Source organism: Cynara cardunculus, unplaced genomic scaffold, assembly GCF_001531365.2.
Source record: "Cynara cardunculus var. scolymus isolate 2C unplaced genomic scaffold, CcrdV1 Un_Scaffold_1679, whole genome shotgun sequence".
Lineage (NCBI taxonomy): Eukaryota > Viridiplantae > Streptophyta > Magnoliopsida > Asterales > Asteraceae > Cynara > Cynara cardunculus.
Genome location: NW_020200835.1, coordinates 56053 through 65553, shown reverse-complemented (window position 1 = coordinate 65553; position 9501 = coordinate 56053). Strand labels below are relative to the sequence as shown.

Genomic DNA, 9501 nt, shown 5'->3' with positions numbered 1-9501 from the left:
CTGATAGAACAAACTCAAGCTCAAAGCGACCGACTTTAAGGACAAGAATGTCTAAAATTCGATAAAAAAATAGTTTTCAAAGAGGGAGATTGCAAAATCCTTGGAAGATCAAATTTGAAGAAGTCAAGATTTTGAATGAATTCTGAAGATCATTGTTGTTAAAGCTGAAGTTTTAAATATCTGAAGAATTTGTTGTTTTTGGACTTGAATCCAAAGGGGGCGATTGTTGAGAATTAAAATGTTGTATTCAAGTTCTTGTGCTTAATGTGTTTTAACATGCTTTGTAAGCTAATTTTTTCCTTGTATTCTTTGGTATAAATAGGTGTTGTTGTTAGTTGCGGTAGTTAATCTTGTTAATCATTCGTTAGCATTGAGAGATTCTGTATAGTGATATCTTTGAGACTTCAAGAACACTCTGTACTTTGATCATTACATCAGTACACTTGCCGACATACTTGAATCATTTTTGTTTTCTTGATCTTGATTGAATTGTGTTTATGACTTGATTCTAGGCTAACAACCTTGCACCAACCAAAAAAATCCAAACACCCACATCATCTATCTTTCCACAATTCTTTGTGAAAGATATTGAAGTAGGCACTGAGCCCATGAAAAAACTTGATACGACCCCACTCTGCCACTCACCTCCTTCTCAACAAGGAAGTGTTTCAATAACACTTACGGAGCAAGCAACACATCTACCATTGACCCCTCAATCGGAGATGGTCAATGTTGAATCAAAGGAACATATGTCCCCTCCTCCCATATGCACATAGAGTCTGAGTGTCCATCTCCTGTTGAGCCTACGTCAACACCTAAATCTGTCTTTCCTTTGGATATAAGCACAAGTCATTTTGACCTACCACCACGGATTGTTTGTCAATCTATCATAACACCCATAGATATTTCTATTGTGAATGATCAATGATTAGATGGAAGTCCTGGTGGAATGAACATCAATCAAGTCCCATACACATGTACATGATGTGTTAGTCACATCTACAGGACAACCTATACCTAGTGTAGGATTGCCAACAAGATCATTTGTCGATCCTGTGTTCCTATCTACAATAGTGACTATTGTAAGAGTAAATTTGAAAAGATCTACTCTTGATTAAATGAAATGATGACAAATCAATACCCGGGAGATTGGAGGAAAGAGTGGTCACTATGGAGGAGAATATGGGAGAAAGACTAGCTAGAGTGGAAAGTCCAATCCCGCTTACAGAGGACCAGATGGAGATGGTCAAAAAAGGTTAAATATGAAAATAAGCAAGTCCTACAAAACTTGTCTTCAAACTTTGTTTCAAAAAAGAGTTTTAAGTTTTCTAAAGCTGGATTCTCAAGAATTTTGAGATTTTCTAAAAGAAAATGCTTCAGATTCAAGCTAACTCCCAAGCAACCATAATAAACCACCTTGTAAGCCTAAAGCAACCTCAAATTGATCACCCCTAAACACAATGAGCTAAAGGAGGATATGGTGGATCTAAGATACATGACCACCCTAATAAGAAGTGACCTCCAGAATTTGAGCTGCAAGGAGCAACATGGATCTTTTAAAGTGAAGCATGATGATCAGAGTGATTCTGATCGTCATGAGGGGGAGAAAGGGAAAAGACCAAGGATGGAGGAGCTTATAGTGATGGGAAAGGAGGTAGAAGAGGCATTTCAAGAAGAAATTTAGGATGGTAATCAGGGAAACCAAGAAGAGGTGGGAGTAACACAAGCTGGAGTGGAAACAGGGGTAGTTGGAGAAGACATAATGGAAATTGAAGCTACAATTCATATTCCTAGTTCTGATGGGGAGTTTAAAAACCTAAGTGATGAACTAGACGAAAAGCATGAGAAAATTTTACAAAACTCATGTCTTGCTATAATTCCTTTTAATTAAGTTTCATTTATTCAAGATTATTTGTCAAATATGAATAATGCTCAGGAAAGCAAAGTCCTGAGCAACCAGAGGAAGAACCTCCATTACATACATAAGAAGAGGAAGTGGTCTTTGAAGATGAAATGGAATTTGTGAAGAATGATGGATCTGTGTTCTCATTTGAAAATCTTAACCACATGTTTCTTATAGACCATGAAGAAAAGGTCATGTTAGAACATGAAATTGATTGATAATGGCTTGGGGAGACGCAAATGATGTATGCAAAGATCGTGAGTAGACTGAAGAAGAATATGGAAGAGATGAATTTGGATAGCCCAGTAGTCCACGTAGTTGAATTTCAAAGGAAATCTTTTGTTGTTGTGGATTATTTGAAGCTAATGGTGTGATAAGGGAAGACATCAGCATGTACATGTTAACAAGTGCAGATTTTTCAAGGCTAAACACTTCAAGATCAATATTGTCCCTGCTCAATTGTTTCCAAAGAGTTGACATTTTGTGGGCCGATTTGGATTTAAGAAGAACCATGGGGATCTACATAGGAAACCTTGGTCTGTATGACCTCCAAGTAGTTGTACACCTTAAACTGCCAAGAATAATCTATAAAGAACAGCTCTTCCAAAGCTTTGAGCTGCTGATTAGAAGGTTTTCAATCTTCTAGCAGCCAGAGTATTACTTGATAATTCCCATAGTGATTAATCAATCATGAATCCAAGATCAAGAACACAATGGCAATGAATGAATATAGAAAGTAGTAGAAAGTAGAGAGAGAATTTCCAAATGTAGAATTACTTTTAAAAAGAGGTTACAATGGGATAACTTATTTATACTAGGTAATTACAAAGAAAATTACAATGGAGAATAACAAGCTTGAATACAAAATTAAGCACAATAACTTGAACCTAACATTATCCCCCTTTGGATTCAAGCTCAAGACATAGTAAATTTTGATCTTCAAAAGCCCAGATTTGTCTCACACCTTCAGATAGCATTCTGATATTGAATCTTCTCAACAAGTAACTCTAGAGCACTGATCAGCATGAACCTTTCTCTCAGACTTAATCTACCAGACCATGTAGCTTTATCATCTTGAGCATTTATGCTTTCAAGTTCCTTCCTCACTATATTTATTGTCCCATCCTAGTACTTGTTTAGTTCACTGAACCTCAAATACCTTTTAGCTTTCTCTGAGTTCTCATAGATCACACCAAAGTCTGGATCTTCAAGAATTATAAACAGAGGATAATGGTCGATGTCTTCTAAATCTTGATTTGGCACCTTCAGATTGATATTCTTCTGATTGCTTTCATAACCCATTTGCACATCAATAACAGATGAAAGTTTTCTATGACATCTAAGATATCTTTTGATGGCTTCAATACCCCTGATGACTCTTTCCAATCTGACCGTCTGGATTTTGATCTCATGATATAAATGCTCCAAGTCTTTTAAGTAAAGGTTGGGAAAGTCAGCTTCCCTAAAATTCCAAACTTTACCATCTTGCCTTGTAACACATAACACTGGATACCAAACTCTTACAAGCTTTCTGGCCTCCACGTTCATGATTGAGACAATTCGGTGTTTAGTGCGTACAAAATGAATGGGTTGACGTTCAGCTTTGAGGAAGTACATATATTCCTGGCAACATTCACGTGTTTTCTTGTGAATACTTAAGACTTTGTCATAACTCAAAGATATTTGATGACGTACAAAAATATCTGGATATAAGGCTTTAAGAAATGGTTCTCTGACTCTGGCTTTGTCTAACCCTGAAGTATTTATCCTTATAGTAAAAGGTATATATTTCCTTGAAGATTGAATAGTTGATGTCTGTGGAATGGAAGACGTATCAGGAATACTTGGTGGTTCAACAAGGACTGGTTCAAGTTCAGCTTTAAGGTCAGACTGAAATAGAAAGCTAAATTCATTTTCATCCATATCAGCTTCAAAGTCAAATAGAATATCATCAGATTCATCAGCTCCAACTTCAAATTCAGCATCGTAGTCCAGAACTCCACCAATTTCTTTAGAAAACATTTCATTGAAACCAACGTTTACTGACAAACCCAGTAGCATCCTTGTTTCTACTGTGAAGACTTTCGACTTTTCAACCATTGGCTCGATCTTTGGGTCTATAGCAACTACCATTTCCAAGCCTCTAATCGTTTCACTTTCACCATCTTCAGCAGGCTTTGAACATTAAGTTCTTTTGCATCTTCACTTCCAGATAGCATCACTTCCTTACCCCTCGAAGACTCAACCACATTATGTTTCTTCTTATCCCCCTCATGGTGATCAGGATCGTCCTGATCATCATGTCTTCCTTTAAGAGAAGTGGCTTGACCTCAAAAGTGTTCTATAAACATAAAACACGTTCAAACAACAATTCACTTAAAATTTGCATGTTAGCAATGGAGTGGGTAGAGGTAGCTATTGTAGAACCAAGCTTTGGCAAGCTGGAAACTACAAGACTTTGGAAGTTGGAAAACTTTGAAGATCTAACTGTATGGGAATCATCCAATGATTATCTAAGCATACCGACTATATCTGCATCCATCGAGTTCATGTTTGGTTCAGATATCATCTTCGCATATAGCATGGACATCAAATCATCCACAAAATAGTTTGGTTCTGCTTAAGTTTGGGGTGCAGGTGGCGGCTACGGTGCACACCTTTCTTCCTCAACCGGTTGCTTACCCTTTAATAATCTCATTAATCCATTAATTTATGTCACTAAAGTATCCTGAACAGCCTTAGGTAAACTAACACCTGGATCACTTAGATTGGCAATTGTAAGACAGTTGAATAAATTGTTGTGCCAACATTCAATGCTGGAATGTCGTTAATTTTGGTAGGACTTCTGACCTGTCCTCGTAGATAGTAAGATGACTCTACTCTGGTCGTTTCGGCTTGTTCAGAAAGAACAGCGGATGGAGCAACAGATGCTCCTAACTCAAGTGTACCTAAAATGTGTATTGGCTCTATACTCGATGTGTAAACAAATGAAGTCATAGACTAGGGCAGGTGTCTACTTGTTGCAATATCTTGTTCCTCCGAGTGAGAAACAGATAGACTTTGTAGTTCATCCCAGTGAGAATTTGAAACTAACACCTGTTGAGAGGTGTTAGAGTGTCTAGGAGAGGTGTACAATTGCATAGTTGGGCGGGCTTTGTCTTCTTCAATGCTGACATTTAACGAATGAATCCCAAAAACAGATGTGGGAACCCGGTTGTATAGGTTAGGTAGGAATTGATATTTCTTTTTCTTTTCCTTGCACACTCTCACCATCTTTTTCTATTTCTCGTTCACTCAAACTCTCATAATTTTCAACTTGTTCGCCATCATCCGTCCTTATACCATCAAATAGACGATCGATTTCACCAAAATCATAAAAATATTCGCCAAAATCAAAATCCATTAAAGGAATGTCTTGAAGATTAGAAAAGTGAACTTTGTCTAAATTTTGATCATCTTTATTTCATTGATCATTGTCATTTCTATAACACCCCACTTTCCACATTTGCATATAAACATGTACTTAATATAAAAGAAATACAATTTACACCACATTGGTCCCACGAGTACAAGAAACTTATATTACAAAATTTACAACTCAAAAAATCCCAAAGAATGTTCTTGTACAATCACATGCATAACAACATGCATCTTCCAAATACATCAATCAACAAGTTGATCTTCAAAATAGCAGATAAGCACATAAGGAATATATTCACATTTTTCCCTTTCCCTTTATTATCCCTGGATGCAGCTAGACCTGCATTGCGTATTTTAAAATACAAAATAAGGTTTAGACCATGAGGTCAAGTGAGATAACCTTCTTCTTTGCAATTACAGGGTGAAGATCACCAAAACCCGTTTAACATTCACATTTGAATATCAAAACACTTTAAATGTAATATAACTTCAGGAAAACAAAATTGCAAGTTATAAAATGATCTTACCACACAAGGAGGATAACCACTCAGGTTATTATAGACATCTGGAATACAACTCTCAAACCTCAGAAGTCATACCTGATCATAACTTATGGTCTCAACCTCCACGATCATTTAAAAGAGTAACAATAAATAACAATCACCGAAGTTCTTGGTTATTACCAAAAACTTTTAAGATATAATCAGATTTAAATTTAAATGAAAACCGATTAAATAATAACAAATGACCCACCGAGTTTTATTGCAAATCACTACTCTTTGGATTACTCAAAACATGATATCACAAAATCATTTGAAAACAAAGGAAATTAATGCCTCTGGCTATAAGCAGATTTTCTCTTCTCAATAACATCATTGTTATCATTTCAATAAGAACGATATTTCTAAGTCATACAGTCACAGCTAAATGTTGATTTACAATTATCACACCTTATTGATATAACAAGAGTAACAATAATTAACACACCCACAAATGCCACCCTTTTATTCATATGTACACCTCTCCTTGATATGCCACCCTTATTCCATGGTACACCTCTCCTTGATATGCCACCCTTATCCCATGGTACACGTCTCCTTGATATGCCACTCTTGTTTCCACCTCAAATCTACAGATAAATCTGTAGTTTTAGACAATAATGGCCTCAAAATAGTTTCTTATCAGAAACTTTATCTCAAGAACTCTCATAGTTCTTAAATTCACTTTTTTTTATCTCAAATATCTTTCAAAACAAAGTTCTCCTGATAATAGTTTGAAAGAAAACAACAATATCTTCCTCAAATTAAATCAATATTTGAAAGACTAGTGGTGTACCCGTGCGATGCAGCGCGGGTGAATCACAATTCTAAAATATTAGTTTAGTCTTGAATCATGAGTTTGTGTGGTTATTTTGCAAGTCAACTAAGTTTAAGGTTAATATGGTGCATTAGCAATATCGAATGGAAACATAAAGTTGAAGATCATCTAATGGTTTTGTCAATAATCACCAAGGTGAAACTGCAAGAAAACATTATTGTCGCATCCCAAAAATAGCCGATTGTGTAGTTTCTTTTTCAAAATCGCAACTGAGAGAGGGGCAACATCCTGTATGGATGCAAAAAGAACTCCATATATCAAACASAAATTTGGATCAATTTAGGTACAAAGGTGAGTAAGCATTTGATCCTCAAAGTGTTGGTTTGAGAATRGAAAAKATATYGTCCAACATAAGCTGAAAACATTAGTTAGTTTATACATGATTTCTTAGTTGGGAGAAGTTACTCGCTATGGTTAGAAGAACATGGATCAATTTTAATGCTTGCACTATCTCAACACATTGTAAATTCCAGGACAAYGGGTGTTATTGGCTTAATGCAATCTCGTATTCCTCAAACATTTTATTAATTRGAATAACTRGCCCTGAATATRGTGCAAGAGTGTACCCGAATAATAAAGAATTAAAACTTGCTAYAACAAAATGGAATTTAATCAAATCATAAAGGCATTAGCCATAYATGGTTAAACAATCCTACGATTATTTCAGACCCGAAATTTATAGAAACCTGTTTATATGAAAGCATATAGAGCCTGTTGTCATATTGAAAAGGATGACTACAAAAAATTTGTCTTCAAAGAAGCTACCTTAAATTTTGACATGACACTAAGCTTCYGGGAATCCATTCCACCTGATTTATTTAGTGAACCAGCCACAGGCTTCTCAGGCTGAGAYCGCATATTCGAGGCAAATATCTAAGGAAGTTTGCATTTGCATGAAGACAGAAGTTGAATGGAATCAAAATKCAATAACACGATTTTTTTCCAGGAACCCGGTTGTATCATAAGTAACCTGAGAGGAACAAATGAGAACATAACTTTTAGACAACAAAAACATGTATAAAAACTCGRAAGTATTTAGCTTTTGTTCTTTTCATTCTAAACCAAATCAAGTATAAATAGTGGAAACAGGTGGATCAAGAAGAATGATATCTAAAAAATTGCATACTTCCCCAGCATAATGATGAACTATGAACGCTTTGCCTCGTTCTCCTCTAAAACAAGGATTASACTTCAAGTGTTGCTTTAGCTTGTTGGCAAATGACAAGTCTGTTCTATTCGGGAATGTGGATTCTTCATCTAAGAGACTTAGGGGCCGTTTACCTAAATATTTACCCGGTAAGCGCTTACGTTAAGAACTAAAACTATAAATTATTTTACCGGGTAAGATTGTAGTACATAAAAATGGTATCATATGCAACAATTTACCCGGTAAACACTTACCTGGTAAGAGTCGTCACTTTCACTTACCGAGTAAGAACTCTCCATCTTTATTATTGTTCTTACCGAGTAAGATTTTTGACTCTTGCCATGTTCATCGGTAAGAAAAATTACCCGATAATCACYTACCGGGTAAGCGTTTTGTAACGGCCYCTTAGTAATCTTCTAAGTTGGATGGTTGGTACTTGGTAGTAGTCGTCTTGGTTTCAGTCTGTTTGTAGTTCTAGTTGGTGATTGTGAATGTTAAGAAATTGATTTATGAAGAAATTAGTTAAAATTTATTTTTTTGCTTCAATGGAGAAAAAGTGTGATGTTTCTTAAGCTTAATTAGTGGTTATAATGATTCCATTGTCATGTATGGCATCATTCCGCAGGATACTAAACACTTAAATAATTAATTTAACTAACAGTAATATATCATCATCATCATTCACATTTCAGAGTGAGAAGGAATTAGGAATACATGGAGTTGGACTTTCTTTTTCTTTCCTATTTTTTATTTACTTCTACTATTAGTAAACAAAAGCAATTGGCCWCAAAATTTGTCCAAGCCACGACCTCTGTGAATAAAGTTCCACAGTGCTGTTTTGGCTTCCTCAAGCGTTTCAACCCCATGACCTTCTTCGAATGCTAACCTCTGTATGTTAAACTGCCACATACATACATACATACATACATATTACACCGATTAGCTTTAAAACAAAAAACAAAACTTCACTACTTACCTGTGCCCCTTGACGCACTCTAACATCTGTTCCCTTGCTGTCTATTGATATGAGTGCCGCATCATCAACCTCTTTTTCCAGTGATAACAGCTCTTTCAGGGGCTTTGAGAATATTGCATTCAGCTCCTGCCAAGCAATACATACATACATTTTCCATCATCTGCTTATCAGACAGCAGTTTTCATGTCAACCAAACCGAACCAAACATGSGCGGACCTTATGTGGTGGCATKGGTGGCACGTGCCAYCGTATTATTTCRCCGCCGAAGGRTAAAAAATTTAGGTTTGTTAACGGTGCTACCGTATCGTTTTAGAAGGTGCTACCGTATTTCCCTAAAATCCAAATGGTGCAACTAAAACCCAAACAAAACAAAGCCCAAATAACTAAAACCATACCTTTTGTAATTATTTTTGGGTATATATTGACCGTTTTCAAAAGATGAAGACGCGTCGGGTACAAGTTTAGGAGTTGTTTATCGTTACTTAGGGCTGTAAATGAACCAAACGAACACGAACAGAGGCTTGTTCATGTTCGTTCGTTTAACTTAACCGWACAAACGAACGAACACGAACGGTAAACGAATGAAAATCTTTGTGTTCGTGTTCGTTCGTTTAGAAATAAGGTGTGTTGGTGTTCGTTTATGTTCGTTCGTAAACATGCTAAACAAACGTAAACGAA

The 9501-nt window shown here is 36.1% G+C and overlaps 1 long non-coding RNA gene across 1 annotated transcript in view; it reads right to left on the bottom strand.

The window, feature by feature from the left end:
* Positions 1 to 8502: 8502 nt before the first annotated feature.
* Positions 8503 to 9501, bottom strand: part of LOC112502628 — a 1659-nt gene continuing 660 nt past the window's right edge. Inside the window, exons 2-3 of the long non-coding RNA XR_003067736.1 lie at positions 8824 to 8949; positions 8503 to 8747 (exon numbers count right to left, since the gene is read on the bottom strand). This is a non-coding gene — a long non-coding RNA (uncharacterized LOC112502628). The remainder of the gene's footprint in view (positions 8748 to 8823; positions 8950 to 9501) is intronic.